This window comes from Heterocephalus glaber, unplaced genomic scaffold (genome assembly GCF_053883595.1).
Source record: "Heterocephalus glaber isolate CG9 unplaced genomic scaffold, H.glaber_assembly_v1.0 deba00001673, whole genome shotgun sequence".
NCBI classification, from domain to species: Eukaryota; Metazoa; Chordata; class Mammalia; order Rodentia; family Bathyergidae; genus Heterocephalus; species Heterocephalus glaber.
Genome location: NW_028258410.1, coordinates 1,933,932 through 1,952,847, shown reverse-complemented (window position 1 = coordinate 1,952,847; position 18,916 = coordinate 1,933,932). Strand labels below are relative to the sequence as shown.

Sequence of the window (18,916 nt, the reverse complement as noted above, 5' to 3'; positions counted from 1 at the left end):
CCAAGCGCACACCTCAGTAAGGTGGCAGTGGGATGGCAGCATTGTAAATACCTGGGGAAGCAGATGAGGCCACAGCCAAGGACAGCTGATTAATGGTGGATTTCCATGATCCCCAGTAGTGACCTCTGCGGTATCAGTTAATCCAGGTTAACTTGCGTAGCCTTCTGCCACAGTGGAGGCCATTCTCTCTGGCCAGACAGAGATGGACCTTTTTCCCAAGGGAAAGGCTGGAACTGTTTCTTGATAATTCATCACAGGACTTCTTATCTAGCCTGGGCTCCCTCTGGAGAAACAACAAATAGTGCTGTGGTGGCTAGAGGCCTTCTCTTCCAAGTCGGTGGCTTATTTTTGTAAGAGAAAATTGTATTTAAAATATGTCCTTTAAAACTTACAAACATTCAGTGCTTTCCAGAATTAATTATTTATCAAATGCACTGGGAAAACAGACATGAGAAACAGAAAGGAAACTGGAGTAAGAGAAACTGAAAGGAAGGACCCAGGGGAAAGGAAAAGGGAAAGAAGAAAGGAACAGCAATGGAGAAAAACACAAGCCATATGTGCTTTCAAATTATTCACATGAGTGTATTAAGACATTGCATTAGGGAAACTGAAATTTCTCATAGTTTATTTCTCCAGGGAGAACACATTTTAAGAAAAAAATAATCTTGTTTCGGAAGCAGGAGATCAGTGAAGATAATGTTTGAAGACTTTTCATGCACTAAAACCACCCAATGGGCACATTACTTACATGATTTCTACTCATTAGAGATCATTAGACACAGACCTTACAGCTTATGATTTCCAATTACAGATGAAGCAAAATTTAACACATTTGCAGCCATTTAGGACACTACTCTATAAATAATTCTTCCTAAAGAACATTTTCCATGTGCTCCAATCAGCAACTGGAGCAGACACTTCCATGGGGTGTGAGAATCGCTCCACAGAGCCACACAGGTTATGGCCAGACACAGACTCAGGTGCATGAGATGGGAGAGGTGGGTGATGCAGAAGTTAGAGGTAAGGGAGGGCAGTGAAAAAGTAAGAAGGATGACAGATATTGGTAAAGAAGAGGAAGGTGAGAATGGCTAATATTGAAGAGAACATGCTACAGTAAAATAATTCATTCAGTTTAAACAATTTTAGTGTCAATGCTGTATCAAAAACTCAGCATACAAAGATACACCTGGAGGTGTGAGAACTCTTGATTGATTAGGTTGAGAAAGGAGGGAGTTAAGCCCTACAAATCTGGTTAAATAATTTCCTTCCAAAAATCTTCCTCATATTTGGGTGTTTTGGCTTTTTTTTCTTCTAAAATTAGTGGAAATCAGTGTCAAGGGTACTCTGTGACACTTAAGGTGTCCATGACACACTAGAGAAATGACTACTCTGTTATCACAGGGCTATGTGATGCCCAACCAGGACACCAATTTATAAAGTACCTTTTATTAATGGTCATTGGTTGTTAGAAGACATCTGTCACTTGTGTAACCTCTTCCCTTCAAGAAAGAATCCTGCTTTGAAGGTAATGTCATGGCACAAGACCACTCTGGAGTAAAAATGTGTTTGGGGCAGGCTTCATTTTCCTTTCTGGACAGTGAAAAATTAAATTTTTTGGTACTGAGGATCAAACTAGGAACCTTGAAATTGCAAAGCAGGCACCAGAACCACTGAGCTGAATTCTCAGACCAGTGATGAATTAATTATAATAACACCTTGTAGTACAGAGCACCTTCCTTAGCCAAATGGCATTTGCACTGGTTACCTCATTCTCCCTCAATACTACCCTATGAAGTAAGAACTGAATTAGAATAGCCTAATTTAGTATATTGAAAAACAGGGATACAAGAAGATAAATTAATGTATCCAACCTGACACAATAAATATCTTTAATTGGGGAATACAGATTTATCCTGGGAAGCTTCTCTGTGATGAGAATAGAGTTGTCTTGACATCATCCATTCTTTCCTGTCCATTTAGGAGGTGGACCCATCATTTCCACATCATAACATAGCCACAGCTTCTGATCACAACCTACTTTATTCTCTTCATGGTTCACGGGGAGGAAATAAAATTCAAAGAGAATGAGGGCCTGGGGAGAGGAATCACAGGAAAATAAGGTCATGGCACAGTCTGAAAGCCAACTCCAACTTGTAGTTCCAAGCTGGGGTCACTGACAAAGACAGAATATTTAGGGTTAGGACACAGTGTCATCCTCCACCCCATCCCCTGGAAATGCAAAACAGAAAAATAACTGAAACCTCCATATCAAGTTACTTTCTTTCTTTTCCAAGAGGAGAAGCTTAGAATTTTCTAAAACACATGTCAACTTCCAGATAATTCTTCTAATATATTTAGATAACTAAATTGTGTAAGCTTTAAAATGTGCTTTTAGATAGGTGCATTTTGTTCTTTGTAATGATCTCCTTCTCAGATACTGAAATATAAGATCAGAAATTCTGAAGTTATAGGAAAATGGAAACACAAGTGGCCAAAAGCTAAAGAAAAGAGAAATAAATATAATTTTCTCCACTTTTTCAAAAGGATAATGTTAAACACAAAGAGAGGAAAAAGTGTTGAAATAATTAAATATACTAAGCTAAATTAAAATATAAAAAAATAGAAAAAGGGGAGCAATGTACATTATTTTCTCCAGAACAAATATTTAACTCTCTAAAGAGTTCCATTACTTTATATGAGTATTCAAAAGTAAAAAATACTTAAATATAGGGAAAGATGTGACTTGTATCTCCCCAGTTTTTCTTTTTAAATTGTATCATCAGGCATCACTGCATGGGCAGTAAAAAATGAAGGAGCTGTCCATTTTTACCAACATCACACAATCACATTTTAAAGACTCAATTCATTATTATAGGATGATTTTACCAAAAACATTGTAGGAAAACATAAATGTAGATCTCAAAGTTCCAGTCTCTTCCAAAGTATGACACCTACCTTTGTGGCTACAAGCAGTTTTGATACAATTAAGTTAAGAACACACTACATAGAGTCAGAACTATTTTTTCCAACAAATAACGATGGACTGATGGAAGGAAATATTTCTATAAATGTCAAAAAATCACGTGAGGGAAGAGTCAGTGTGATACTGAAATAATACGTAGAAAAGTGTCAAAATCAAGCGTGAGGAACTACTTCCTGGTAGAGGTCAGTGTGGAGGGAGAAGCTGGAGGAGTAGCTGAAGCAAGCGGCTGAGTCTCCTCTGGTGAGACTGCTGCACAGCCAACAGGCTGCTAGGGGGACAAGGCCTTGTGGAAGCAGAGGGGGACTGCTGAGATCCCACTTCACTCTCCAACCACAATGGACAAGTGCTCAGATCACTCATGGCTTCCAAACACACAGACAAAGTTTCCCAAACCTCAGCCTTACAATTTCTAAGCATGCCCTGCAGAGCTGTCCCTAATGATATATGGAGTCTCCACACAGGGACAGTTACACTTGAAGGGAAGGACCAGGTCCCGTGTTCTGATTTGCAAACTGTTGAAAGAAAGCACCAGTCTTCAGAAAACAGTCACCTCCCCCAAGGACAGGCACCAACCCAGGGCCTTCCACAGGGCCCCAGGCACATCCTTGTTCCTCGCACAGCATGTAGGTGTACATGGCAGCCCAGCAGAAGAGGCTGGTGACCACCATGTGCAAGGAGCAGGTGGCCACGGCCTTCTGCCAGCCCTTGGCCTTGGACCTGCTGCACAGGCCAGCAGGATGCAGGCATAGGAGGCCGAGAAGACTGAGAAGGGGATGAGTAGCATGAGAATGCAGCACACGTACATGGCTGTCTCATAGTCTGAGGTGTCACTGCAGGACAGCTTCAGGAGTGCAGGGACCTCACAGAAGTGGTTGATCTCCCCAGATGAGCAGAATGGAAACTGCATGGTTACTGGGGTCAGCAGGAAGCCATCCACAGAGCCACCCACCCAGACCTCTGCCACAATCAGCAGGCAGACCCTGTGGCTCATGAGCACTAAGTAGCACAGTGGGCTGCACATTGCCACATAGTGGTCCTAGGCCATGAGGCTCAGCAGGAAAAATTTGGCACCCTCCTAGGTCAAGTAGAGGATGTGCTAGGCTGTGCAGCCTGGAAAGGAGATGGCCCACTGGCCCATCACTTGGTCCAGCAACATCTTGGACATGATGATGGAGATGTACAGGATGTCCATGAGGGAGAGCTGGCTGAACAGGAAGTACATGGGCATGTGCAGCTGGGGGTCCATGCTGATGAGCACAATCAGGGCGGTGTTGGTGGCTATGGAGATCAGGAAGACCAGCAGAATGAGCACAGAGAGGAGCCAGGGGAATGGTTAGTTGCTGAACAAACCCAGAAGGACAGACTCTACATACATGGAATAATTGCCCCACTTGGCAGTCCTGTAGGTGACACAGTAGAGAGAGAGATGGTGGGAGAGCAAGTTGGGAAATATCAGGTGATGTGGTCCTGGGCAGTTCAACAGTTGTACAGATGTTATTCTCATTTTAGAAAGCTCAAATTTTAATTCCCAGAAAAACATCCTGAACAGGACTGTGTTATGTCAAGTTACACCAACATTCTCTCAAAAATCCACTCAAGAAGGATGTGCTACTTGCTGACTATTGCTGGCTGGCTACCTCTAAGAGGTCACAAGGAAGCTTGTGACTATTGTTTGTGGGCATTTATTCTCTCTCTCTCTCTCTCTCTCTCTCTCTCTCTATATATATATATATATCACTTTGAAGCTGCTACACAGAAAAGAGTAAAAATTGTACCACCGCAAATAAATAGAAATGGAACAGTAATGGGTTGGATGATGCTCCCATATCCTTTTTTGCACACTAGACTTCAGCTTTTACACTGAGAATCCTGAGTCAGAGCCACCCATCAGGAACATGCGTTTTGCCCATGGAAAGATAGTCACATGGAATTTACCAAATTATATCATTCTTGCCAAATGTTTAAATTGCAAAATTCAATAGCTTAACCTATTTTCTAGGTGTTTTTCTCTTGAAGATAATGACTTCATGCTGAAGAATAAACCACAAGAGCTGTGAGGTGTGAGAAGAAATAAAGCAACCTGAAAATTAGCAGAAAATTTATCAAAGGAAAAATATCATACTTATGGTCAGAGAGCATTTATTTTCCCTCTTTAAGCAAAAATTCCTACTGCTTATTAACATACAACTTAACATGATTAAGTGAAATGAAAGTAATAAATAATATATTTGGTTTAATAAAAAGGAGAGATGACTTGATTTAAATAATACTAGATGATATTTTCTCTCAAAGGAGACTTTACTCTTAGGAGCTAGATTATATGTTTTACCACATATATAGTTTGTGTGGACAATCTCTCTTGGCATCATGTGGATCTGCATTATCTACTATGGTAACCAGGATTTCTACAAAGCCATGGAGCCCAGGAAACATGGCTTCAAAACTGAGATGAGCTGTAGCTATAAATCTTATTAAAGATTCAAAGATATTATGAAAAAGTTATAAAATTTTCTCATAAAATTTCTTATTGCATGCTAAATCACAGTATTTTGCTAGATAAACTAGTCTGACCTGCTCATTGTTGCACTTTTAATGTATCTACTAAAACAATTTAAATGACCGCTGGGGTTCCCATAAAATTCCACTGGAACCTCTGGTGTAGGAGATTCTTGTTAAATTCTTTTATTGTTACATTTTAGGTATACAACACAATTATATTTCTCATTGGCAATTGTACCTTTACATAATGCATCTTGGTTCTTATTTTTCCCAATTCCTACACCTCCCTTCACCCCCTCCACCCTTCCCTATTTACAAAGACTTTATTTCCATTTCTCAGCATTTTTTCTTTCCCTTCTTTCCTTTCCCCTGCCCCTCCCATTACCCCTACCCCTTTGGACCTTTTCTTCTTATTTTGCATTATCGATTATTCATTCTAATAATTGGTACATTTTAGGTATACAATACAATGACATTCATCATTGGAAATTTGCTCCTTTACATAATCTCTCTTAGTTTTTATTTTTCACCCTTGCCCAGCCCTCCCTTCAACCCCTCCATTCCTCCCTATTTACAAAGATTTTATTCCTATTTTTTCCATTTTCTCATATTAATTCCATTCCCTTCTATCCTTTCCCCTAGCCCTCCCACTTCCTTCCCCTTTGCCCCTTTTCTTCCTATTTCACATTACCTATTATATATTTTAGTCCTTATTTACACTTTCAGTTTCTCACACCAGAGAAACTATTCAGTGTTTATACATGTGTGTCCTATTTATTTCACTTAAAAGTATTACCTCAATGTGCATACACTTAGCTATAAAGGTCTCTAATTTCACATTTTTTATGGCTGAGTAGTACTTCATTTAAAAAAAAAGACCACATTTTCTTTATCCAGTCTCTAGTTGATGAGCATTTGGGCTGTTTCCAAGTTTTAGCTATTACAAACTGTGCTGCTATGAAGATAGGTGCACATATATCACTGTGGTATGATTCTTTTAATTCCTTGGGGAAGATCCCTAGCAGTGGAATAGTGGGGTCAAATGGGACTTCCAGTCCTAGTTCTTTGAGGTATCTCCATAATGATTTCCACAGTGGTTGCACCAGTCTACACTCCCACCAGCAGTGGAGCAGGGTTCCTCTTTCCCCACAGCCCTGCCAGCATTTGTTATTGGTTGATTTCATGATAGCAGCCATTCCTTCTGGAGTGAAGTGGAATCCCAGCATTGTTTTCATTTTTAACTTTTGAATGACCAGTGATGTTGAACATTTTTTCATATATTCATTTGCTATTTCTACTTCTTTGTCTGAGCAAGGTCTGTTCATTTCAGATGCCCATTTTCGGATTGGGTCTTTAAATTTGGGAGGTCTGATCTTTTTAAATTCTTTATAGATTTGAGATAGTAGACCTTTGTCTGAGGAAAAGCCGGTGAAAATTTTTTCCCACATTGTGGGTTGTCTCTTCACACTGCTGCTGGTTTCTCTTGCTGTGTAGAAGCTTTTTAATAAGAAGAGATCCCAAAAGTTGATTGTTTGTGCTAGTTCATGGGCAACTGAGGTTTTGTTCATAAAATCTTTTCCTACACCAATGTCTTCAAGAGTTCTACCTAACCTCTGTTCCAACTGGTTCAGATTTTCTATTTTAATATTTAGATCTTTAATCCATTTTGATTTTAGTTTAGTGCATGGTGAGAGATATAGGTCTAGTTTTAATATTTGGCAAGAAGAAACCCAATTTTTCCAGCACCATTTATTAAAGAGGCTATCTTTCCTCCAGTGAGAGTGTTTGGCTCCTTTATAGAAGATGAGATGGCTTAGTGTATCTGGCCTTGTTTCTGCATCATCTAATCTGTTCCACTGGTCCTTGGGTCTGTTTCTTTGCCAGTACTATGCTGTTTTTATCACAGTAGCTTTGTAGTATAGTTGCAAGTTGGGGATTGTGATACCCCCTGCCATGTCTCTGTTACCTAGAATTGCTTTTGCTATTCTGGATCTCTTCTTGGTCCAAATGAATGCTTGGATTTTTTTTCTCAAGGTCCGTGAAGTATGCTGCTGGGATCTCAATTGGAATTGCATTAAATCTATATAGCAGGTTTGGAAGTATGGCCATTTTCACTATATTAATCCTTCCGACCCAGGAGCAGGGGATGTCTGTCCATTTTCTGATTTCATCTTCAATCTCTCTTTTCAGACTGCTATAGTTTTCAGAGGAGAGATCTTTGATTTCTTTTGCTAGGTTGATTCCTAGGCAGTTCAGTTTTTTGGATGCTATTGTGAAAGGAATTATTTGCCCTATTTCTCTCTCAGTGAGTCTGTCATTGGTGTAGAGGAAAGCTATTGATTTTTGTGTGTTGACCTTGTAACCAGCTACTTGACTGAATTTGGTTTTTAAGTCTAGAAGACTTTTGGTGGAATTCTTGGGGTCTTCTATATAGAGTATCATGTCATCTGCAAATAATGACAATTTGACTTCTTCATTTCCTATCTTTATTCCTTTTATTTCTTTCTCTTGTCCAATTGCTGTGGCTAATATTTCCAGAACTATATTGAAGAAGAGTGGTGATAGTGGACAACCTTGTCTTGTTCCTGATTTTAGTGTGAAGGATTTCAGTTTTTGCCCATTTAGTATGATATTGGCTGTTGGGTTTTCATAGATGACTTTTATCAGTTTGAGGTAGAGACCATCTATTCCAATTTTTTTGTACGGTTTTGTTCATAAATGCCTGTTGGATTTTGTCAAATGCTTTTTCTACATCTATGGAAATAATCATATGATTTTGTCCTTGGCTCTATTGATATAGTGTATTACATTGATTGATTTGCATATGTCAAACCATCCCTGCATCCCTGGGATGAATCCTACTTGATCAGGGTGTATGATCTTCTTGACGATCTTCTGAATTCTGTTTGACAGTATCTTATTAAGGAATTTTGCCTCTGTGTTCATTAGTGAGATTGGCCTATAGTTCTCCTTTTCAATTTGGTCTTTCTCTGCTTTGGGTATCAAGGTGATCCTTGCTTCCAAAAATGAATTTGGGAATATTGTTTCCCTTTTAATTTCACTGAAGAATTTAAATAGTATTGGCAGTAGTTCCTCTCTAAATGTCTTGTAGAATTCAACAGTGAAGCCAGCAGGGCCTGGGCTTTTCTTAGTTAAGTTTTTAATTATGTTTTCATTTTTATTGGTTGATATTGGGTTGTTTAGAGATCTGGTGTCTTCTTCGTTCAACTGTGGTAATTCACATGTAACTAGGAATCTGTCCATTTCTTCTGTGTTGTCCACCTTATTGGCATATAGGTTCTGGAAGTAGGTATTGATGATCCTCTGGATTTCTGCTGGGTCTGTTGTAATTTCACCCTTTTCATTCCTAATTGCATGGATTTGGGCCTTTTCTTTCCTTTTTCTGATAAGATTGGCTAAGGGTTTGTCAATTTTGTTGATTCTTTTGAAGAACCAACTCTTGGCTTCATTGATTTTTTTGTATTGTTTCCCCAGTCTCCACTGCATTGATTTCTCCTCTGATCTTTATAATTTCCTTCCTTGTATGAGCTCTAGGGTTGTCCTGTTCTTCTTTTACTAGAAGCTTGAGGTGCAGCATCAGGTTGTTTAATTGGGCTCGTTCTGTTTGCATAATATGTGTATTCACTGCTATGAATTTCCCTCATAAGACTGCTTTCATTGTGTCCCATAGATTCTGATATGTTGTATTGTCATTGTCATTTAATTGAAGGAACTGTCTGATTTCTTCTTTAATTTCCTCTGTGACCCATTAGTTATTCAAAAGTGTGTTTTTCAATTTCCACGTGTTTATGTACTTTTTCTATTTTCTTTTGCTATGGATCTCCAATTTCATCACACTATGATTGGATAATATACAGAGAATAACTTCATTTCCTTTGCACTTACTTAAACATGTTGTATGTGTGAGTATGTGGTCTATTTTGGAGAATGACCCATGCGCAGCTGAGAAGAATGTGTATTCTGATTTTGTGGGGTGGAAGACTCTGTAAACATCTGTTAAGTTCATTTGTTCAAGAGTTCGATTGGGTTCTAGTATTTCATTACTTATTTTTTGTCCAGTTGATCTATCTATTTGTGACAGTGGGGTATTGAGTTCCCCTACTACAATTGTATTAGTGCATATATGACTTTTCATGTCTGTTAGTATATGTTTTCTATAGTTGGGTGCACTACTGTTTGGTGTATAGATATTTATGATTGTCATCTCTTCCCCTTGGATTGTTCCCTTTACAAGGATGTAGTATCCTTCTTCATCTCTCTTAATCAGTGTTGGTTTGAAATCTATTTGATCTGCACAGAGGATAGCTACTCCTGCTTTTTTTCGGATTCCCGTTATATGTTGTATTGTTTTGCACCCTTTAACTTTCAGTCTATGAGTTTCATTTTGAATTAAGTGTGTTTCTTGTATGCAGCATATTGTTGGATTTTGCTTCTTGACCCATTCTGCCATTTTGCCAGTCTTTTTCTTTTTATTGGTGAATTGAGACCGTTAACGTTGATGGTCGTATTGACTTGTCATTGCCATGACTATTTCTTTTTGTTGGATTCTCCCCATTTACATTTAATTTCTTGTCATGCCAGATGGGTTCATTCTGCTTTACTTCCTGGGGTTGTGATCCTCAATGTCTGTTCCTAGGACATTGTGTAAAATTTTTGTAGTGCTGGTTTGTTATTCACGAAATTCCTAAGGTGCTCCTTGTCGTGAAAATATGGTATTTCTCCATCAATTTTTAAAGATAATTTTGCAGGATACATCAATCTGGGTTGGAGGCTGTTTTCTTTTAGGGCTTGGAATATGTCACTCCAAGCTCTTCTTGCCTTGATGGTTTGTGTTGAGAAGTCTGCTGTGATTCTGATGGGCTTTCCTTTGTATGTGATTTGTTTCTTTTCTCTAACTGCTTGTAGAACTTTCTTCTTCTGTTGAGTTTCTGGATTCTTAACAATTATATGCCTATGCATAGATATTTTTTGATCAAGGCTATTTGGAGTCCTATATGCCTCACTTATCTGTATGTCAAGCTCTTTTCCCCTGCTTGGGAAGTTTCCTCCCATTATTGCTGTGAAGAGATTTTTTATGTCATCTTCACTCTCTCCTGTTTTTCCATTGACCCCAATCAGTCTTATGTTATTCTTCTTTGCATCTTCTAGCAGCTGCTGGATTGATATCTCACGTTGCCTTATAATTTTGAAACAATTTTTCTTTTCCTGGTCATAAATTGCAGTCTTATCTTCTATATCTGAAATTCTGTCCTCTCATTGGCTCATTCTGCTGTGTAGACTTTCATTGGAGTTTTTCATCCCCCAGAAATCTATTTGCATCTGTTTTATTGATTCTATTTGTTTCCTATTTTGGGATTCCATCATGTTCCTCAGCTCCTCTCTAGATTTATTAATCATGTCTTGCACTAAGGGCACAATTTCTCCTGTTATCTGAGAAATTATTTCTGATTTCATTTTTTCCAGATCCCCTTTTTTTTCCAGTTCAGTTGGTCCAGGTTGTTGGGTATCAGAGTGTTCCATCTCATTACCCTTTGTGGCTGCTGTAGGTGATCTGGAAGTCTGGTTTTGAGACTTATTTATGTTCTTTCTAATTTCGACTATGTGGGGGCTGTTGGCACCTGCATGGATTACCTCCTCTGAGCTGGAGAGATGGGACATGGGGCGGGAGCAGTGGTAGGAATGGTGGCCCAAAAGCCCTTTGCTCTGGGCTAGGAACAGTGGGAGGAATGGTGGCTGGGAAACCCCTTCCTCTGGACCAGGAGCAGTGACATGGTGGCTCAGCATTGTCTACCTCTGGGCCGGGAGCCATTGGAGGGATAATGGCCCAGAAGCCCCTTCCTTGGGGCCGGGGCCTGTGGGGCAGAAAATGACCCAAAAACCCTTTCCTCTGTGCTGGGAGCAGCAGGAGGGATGGTGTCCAGGAAGCCCCTTCCTCTGGACCAGGAACAGTAGGATGGTGGCTCAGAAGCCTCTACCTCTGGGCCAGGAGCAGTGGGACTCAGTACCATGGTCTGGTGTTCTGGTGTCCTCTTCATCTTTGTAGTGTGGAAAAAGGTGGCTATACAGAGGAGCAGGGGAGGGTGTCCAGTGGATTGTTGCCAAGGCGTGGGCTGATTTGTCAAGTTCTGCATGACTCGTGACCTCAGTAGGGCATCTGGTGGTGTAGGAAATTCTTTCCCAAAACATGACAACACCAAGGATGTTCATTGAAACAAGTTCCCTAGAATTGAACATACCTAAAATGTATGTGGACTTGACCAAAAACAAGTATGTGTAGTGTTAAATTAGAAAAAATTAATGTTATCATCGGTGTGTGAGTCCACTTGTTAAAAGTAAGAGCCCACTAATTAACCAGTGTGAAAGATTTGATAGGTATTATTAACATTACTTTCCCCAACAACCTTGCAAAATACTAGACTACTGCTTTAGCCATTACATAGATGCAAAATGGTGACAAATAAATAGGTTGAGTCTCTCATGAGCAGTGGCTCCTACTAACTAGTGGTGGTCTATTCATTTTATCCAGTTTTCCAGTGACCCAAAGCAGACATCAATCCACTCATTCCACAATTATTTCCTGAGCCACACTGGATAAGTCAGAACTTAAATTCTGAATGCATCTAAAATAGCACATGTTCCTTGCCTTCAAGAAGCCTAGAATCGAACCATGAATGACCTGAGATGGACACTGTGTGTGGTTTGGATGAAGACTTCCAGGGCTTTGACCTCTCCCTAGCTGGAGAGTAACAGAGAAGAAGAGGGCAGAACACTGCAAGTAAAGGACAGAGGAGGTAATGAAAATTGGAGGCCAGGGCCTGGTCCATGAGAAATTCAATCAGGGCCAACTGGATGAATAATGAATATGTAATAGTGAAAAGTAAATTCTCTGCCAGACTTTCATTGATGAGACTCATGCTATGTACACATTTCAGCTTCCTCATTGTTGAATCCTTTCCAGCTCTACAGCAGAGCTTTGCACCAGCTGCTTTTCTGATGTGCATCCTTGTTCACCCATGGTATGAAACCACCAGGGAAATTAAAACCAAGCATTCAGCAGCAACCCACAAGATGGAGTGAGCTAAGTGCCCACCCAGCCCTGCCTTCACAATTTAATGGGCTTGTTGTTACTTCCCCATAAATTCCGAAGATGGCAGTTGGTCATTGGAGACCAAGTACAGGGACTCCTGTTGGCTGTGGGAAATGCTAACCTCCAAGTGGGACCAAGCAGGACATGGGTGTACCCAGCCCTGACAACCAATATCCTGAGGTGGAAGCTCGCTAATGAGACTCCAGAGATCTCCCTATCTTTCCTCACAAAGGGAAAGGAGAGTTAGAGATCTTAAGAGCATCTTACTCTCACTGCTGGTGTTAATTCATGTCCTGTATTTAAAAAATTACAAATAGGATAACCACACTAAAATATCCTTGGACAATAAGAAAAAAGAAAGACCAACTAGATACACCATGCCTCTATAAAGAAATGGTTATGTTTATGAATAATTTTATTAATTTGGTTTGGGGGTGTGCCAGCAATCTGGGCAAGCAGCCTACCACTCAGCTGCACCCAGCACCGTGTGTAGCCTTGGACTTCAGTGGATGTTCACTTTCACATATACGTGATAGTGTTTAATACATGGTCTCCATGTGTGCAGTATCTACTCCAAATGTTGCTGTAGTTGATGATGTCCCATGCACCTTCTTAATTTTTCCTCAGTTGATTCATGTGCATAATGCTTCTAACTTTGTTTGCAAAATATGATATTGTGAGGTTAGTCCTCTCTATGGGCCATGGAGGGGAGGTCCACATGATTTAGCAGTGCCTCACTAAACTGTTAGACAAAGCTGCTGGCCAGTGAGTCTAACCAACAGTCAAGCACATAAGCGGCACTATGGTTGCTCCTGTATTTAGCAGTAGCATCTAAACTTTTATTATAAAGAAACTGGAATATATATATATATATATATATATATATATAGATATAGATATCTTATTTTGGTATTTGATTGCTCATGGCATCTACACTTTGGTATATTCAAGATTTCTCAAAATTAGCAAATGTTCTTTATATAATGGAGATATTCTTTTGTGTGTAATATTTGCTGCAACTCTTTTACAACAAGTCTTTCCTATAATTGTGAATTTAATTTCTAGGCCAAGAAAGTTTTAAGTATCAAGGTAGTTAAATATTTACCTTATCATTTTATACTTTGAGTTCATTTGGGAAATGTATTCCCCATCAAGGCATATGACTAATAGTTTAATTCAAATATCATATTTTTTAAAATAGGCAGTATTTTCATGCATTAAGAATGTATTGTGACTTTTGAAGAAAATTGTAAAACTATGGATTTTCCTGCATGCTCAAGTATATAACAAATTTGTTGCTCAAGATCATGCTGATGAGTCATGGTCTCTCATTCTTCAGAGAAGGGAAGAACCTGAGTCAGTGATAGCAGAAGGACTGCACACTGAGACCTGGCAGCCTTTTTGTTGATGCTGTGTGATTCCTGAGAAAAAGGAGGAGAGCATCAAACACCACCTGTCTGGGCTGGCCCACTCCACTCTCACCACACTGGGCACCAAAGGGGCAGCAAAAGCAGGCGCAGAGGGCCTGGAGGAGCCCACCTTCCTCTCATGTACACTGGGAACTGGCTGTGCTGTGCGATCTGTATGAAGTGTTCCTTACAGAACTTGGGCCAAAGACAGATGTTCCTTGGAAAGCTGGGTAAATCAATGGACAGAGCCAGCCTAGGATGCCCATGCTCATAAAGCTGAGGCTGTAGACCCTCATTTCACAGTGACAAGGTGCAGAGTGCTGCCTGCCAGCCATCCACCTGGACCCTTGCTGTCAGTAAGTTTCAGTAGCCCCATGTCTTGCACACTATCCTCAGCTATTTTCTTCAATCTATCAACAGCCTACACCTCTGCCCCAAACTGGTTAGTATGGACAGGACATACAGGAAGACCTTGTCACTGAACAAACAGCTTTACCCATGCTGGATGTACATGTTCTAGTAGGAAAAGAAATAAAAGCATAAAGACAAGGGAGTGCCAGATTAGTCCCAAGCAAAGTTGTAAAAGAAGTAATAACTGTTGGAATCTTACCCTGTGTTTTCCATAATTATTTTCTCAATAATAGCTGATCCAAGAGCCAGGAGTCAGTTTTATTTTCTTTTTTTATGTTGTGATTTTTCTGTAAAACACTGTTTTATGTCAAGAATTGGCATCAGCCTTGGTGACTATCTCACTCAGAAGTTTGAGTCTAAAACTGTCATAAATAGGGGATCTTCTGGAAAAATGGAGATAAATAGTGAGCATCACTAAAAGCCATTTAATCCCTAATAGAATATAATTTTGTCATCTAAAGTCTCACATTTAATTGTACAAAGGATGACATCTACAATGAAATAACTTGGAAAACTAGGGTGATAGAGATATTTTGCTAAGCAAAGGGACCGTCCCTCACTTGGAAAGTGGACAAAGGTTGTGATCCCCTTCTCAGCTAATTCTCAAGCAAACTGGAACTGTGGGCTTCCCCTGCCTCCTCCTCCTCTTGGACATTACTTAGCCTTGGGATTTAACATGTAATGTGATCTTTAAACAAGGTTTGGGGCCATAAGTGCCTGGGCATCTGGCAGACAACTCACAAGCCTGGACTATCTGCCACCTACGTACTGAATAAGAAAGTGCAGACACTGTTTACCTGGAGAAAGACATGGAGAATCTTTTGTTTTTTGTTTTTTGGTACCAGGGATCGAACTCGGGTCCTTTTGCTTGCAAGGCAAGCGATGGAACCACTGGGCTAAATCCCCGGCCCGATATGGAGAATCTTATAGCTGAACCATCTTTGGAGACATGTTTTAGTTACCTGGGGAGGTTGAACAGTGCAGATTAGATACACTGTTCTCCCAAGGATGTTTTTAAATGATACAAATGAGTAGCCCATTCTGATGATGAAAACCTTGCTAAGTCTTACATTGGAAGAAGCCTGAGCAAGAAATCATCTAGATCCTGACAAACACAGTGTGTGAGCACATCAGCTAACAGACATGAGGTCAGAAGATAAAATTGATGAGTGTCACAGATTCATAAGTAGCTATCATAGAATGCTGAGACATATTTACAGTATATCCTTGCTTTGAACCAGTTTCCCAGAAAGTTCAGAGTCTCATATTTAAAACACCTTGTGACAGATGAACATAAAGTTCTCCAACCTACTTACCTTACACCATAGCCACACCAAATCTCATGGCCTGAAACTGAAGATCAAGTACCTGCTCTTTAGAGAAAAATCTTATGTAAGTAAATGAGTAAATATATTCAGCATTTCTTTTCATCTAATAAGTGTGGACAAATAAGGGACATAATAAACAAGTCCTTGCAGTCTGAAGACAGGCTGTGTTATGAAGTGAAGCAAAGAGAAGATAAGAATGTAGAGGTTGGGAGAATCAATGGATTCAGAAAAGGAAAAGGTGCCTTGCATTAAGCATTGTATTGGCATAATTTTGCTTCAGTCTCTGAGCCATAGACAAGAATAGCCAAAGAGACTGATGACCTAGAAACAAAAGAGTCTAAGTCTTTAAATGCCTCATAAAGATGGTGCAAAAGAAGCTGAGACTGCCTACATTATGTAGGCTGCTACAAACAGAGAGACCAGGGGACTTAAACAGGTAAGCTTGCAACAAGGGGGTGGATCAGAGCTCTGATTTGGAAGGAAAACTGGCATCAGAATATTTATCCCTGGAGACTCTGTCCCTAGATGATAATTTTTCAATTCATAGAAATGTGGCAATTTTCATCACCTTACTTTTTTGAGAAAAATATAACCTTTTTATTTCCAAAGAGTTATCTTAATTCATCCTCATGTAAATCAAGTTATGGGCCTCTGCAACTCAGATTACTGTCTTCTGCTTTACTTCATTCATGGCATTGTTTTGGAAGTTTCTTTCAAACATTTCTAATTCTTATGCATTATTTTCCTCAAGAATGAAAGGAAAACCCCTCCCTGCCAAGGCAGCCTTGTCTTGGCAATGATACTGGAGTTTAAGTCCCTCCCCTACCTGTCCCCTTGGTGTGTAACTAGCATGCCCTTCCCACATTCCTTTGAGTACTTGAGAAAACTTTCAGCTTTGCACAGAAATTAATAGTGAAATAGCTAAGGGCAATAATAAAATCAAAACTTTATGTTATTTTCAGAGCAAGGAGATCTCCTTTCTTCTGGTTCCCAGTATTCTCACTAGGGCCCATGATACTCTTGAAGGGAAAACCCCAGATCTTGGGCTTTGCTGTGCTGATCTCACCCTGCACAATCTCTTAGCTCTTTACCCACAATTCATGCTCACTTTACTCTGGGATGTGAATGAGTGGGGCTGGAATTCAAATTTCTCATCTTGAAGTTTATGTAACTTGGGGATCCTTCCTTAAGAGATAAATTCCAAATCATGATTAAATATCTAGAAACAACAATACATATTCATTTAGGATAAGAAGAAAATCCTTAACAAGTTATCCATTTAAAAAGTGTCAGGCCTCAAGAAGAAATTCAGAACAACAATAACATCTTATTATTGGGTTGAAATAGGACAGGAGAATTAAAGACCGGTAGAAAGCGGGCAAGAAAGTTATAATTTTATAATTATACTTTTAAGAAATGTATAGCTTCAAGACACAAAGTTACTCAAAGGTTACAATGTCTTTTTCACCCCTAGGCTCCATCACCCTTCCCTTCCCTCCTAAATTTCTAATAGTCTTAAAAATGTGATGTTTTTAAATCAGGTCAGTGCTTTATCTTTTAATACTATAAATTCACAAATCTTACAGAGTTCTACCCTCAAGAAAGTACCTTCATTATTAGTCAGGGATCATATATCTGAACTTTAAATGCATGCAAATGGATTGCATTCTGCCCTAGGCCACTCACAAGTCCCCTGACAGACATCAGCAATGTACATCCTACTTCATCTGTATTAAGGACACCCCAAGACTATGTAAGCATCCTGATCCAGACCAAAAGTACCTCACTGCTAATCACCCACACTCTTTTCTCAGTGAGTACTTCTTTGATTCTGCTTGATAAATCTGCCTCTGTCTTTCACTGCTGAGTCCTCCAATTCTTCCCTGTGAGGAGTCAAGAACTTCTGCCATGGATCACAGGTGAGTTGGGGTCTTGATCTCTCTTGGCAAGGACACCTCAGACCCCTTCTAGGAGCAATTTCACTGCCTGCCACACTTTTACCAATTTTTCCAACAGTGTTTTCCTACACACTCTGTAATTGCACCTTAAAAGGAAATGTTTCTTTTCATCAAGAAGAGACAGACCATTCAGTGCTTTTAGTAGAGTTCATTGAGATTTTATGAAGCGTTCTGATACATTAGAAATGTTTCTGTGTCCTCCTTTTTGTGATTGAGGTTCCATTTGAAAAACTGCTGTTTAATTTTTTTTATATGTCACCTTCCTTAGCCTGAGATTCCTAGAATGTTGACATCACAGAAAACACAAAAACAAAGAATCCATGCAGTTATCACCACCATCCATCTCTAGGACCTTTTCATTATCAGAAATAAAAACCAGTGCCCATTTCCCTCCCCTTCAGTCCCTGGTAACTTCTATTCTACTTTATATCCCTAAAGATTTGCCTGTTCTGGATATCTCAGATGAGTTTATCTGTTCTTAGCCATTTAAACCATTATCATTTTTTTTTTTTTTTAGTTTTCTGAATGCTGCTACTATGAACATTGGTGCATTAGTTTCTGTTTGAGATCCTGATTTCATCTTTTTGAGTTTTAAGAAAATATTGAAATTCTCTTGAAGATATCTTCAATAATGTTTGGGTCAATAAAAAATAAGCTTATAACCCGGGTGGAATAAAAGGAAAAGAGAAAGGAAGTGTGTTAATTTATTAATAGCTCCAGTCAGCTTGAATGGTGTCTTTTTTTTTCATTGCCTTTGGTCATCAATCTCTGGTTTCTGCCTTCCAACGCACTCTCCAATAACTCTCCTGTGAGCTGCAGGCCTTTGCCCTTGAACTGTTGCTGCCTCCTTGATTCCCTTGCTTTGTGGCTTCTATCTCCTGGTGTGAGGGGAAGTGGATCCTCCAGCTCTACCTCATATGGAAGGCCATGTGAACTCTTCCAGCTTGGTCCCTCCAAGTCTGCCTAATAAATTCCCTTGTGTAATTATATGTATATTTTCTATTTTACAGAGAAACAGATCTCAAGGATAAATTTCTCTAACTGGTTTTATGGTACTTGAAGGTGGCTGTCTAATTTGTTGAGATCTGGAGTTGCCATCCTATGCCCTCCTGCAAAGTACTGATAGTCTGTGGTGTGAACTCTTTAATGTTATGCACAACATAGGTTCATTCAGTTATCTTAATTCACCCCTTCTGAAATGCAAGAAATTCAGTGACTCT

The 18,916-nt window shown here is 39.6% G+C and overlaps 1 pseudogene; it reads right to left on the bottom strand.

Moving 5' to 3' along the window:
- Window positions 1–3,518: 3,518 nt before the first annotated feature.
- On the bottom strand, window positions 3,519–4,523 carry LOC101702140 (olfactory receptor 2T27-like; annotated as a pseudogene).
- Between the last annotated feature and the right edge of the window lie 14,393 nt (window positions 4,524–18,916).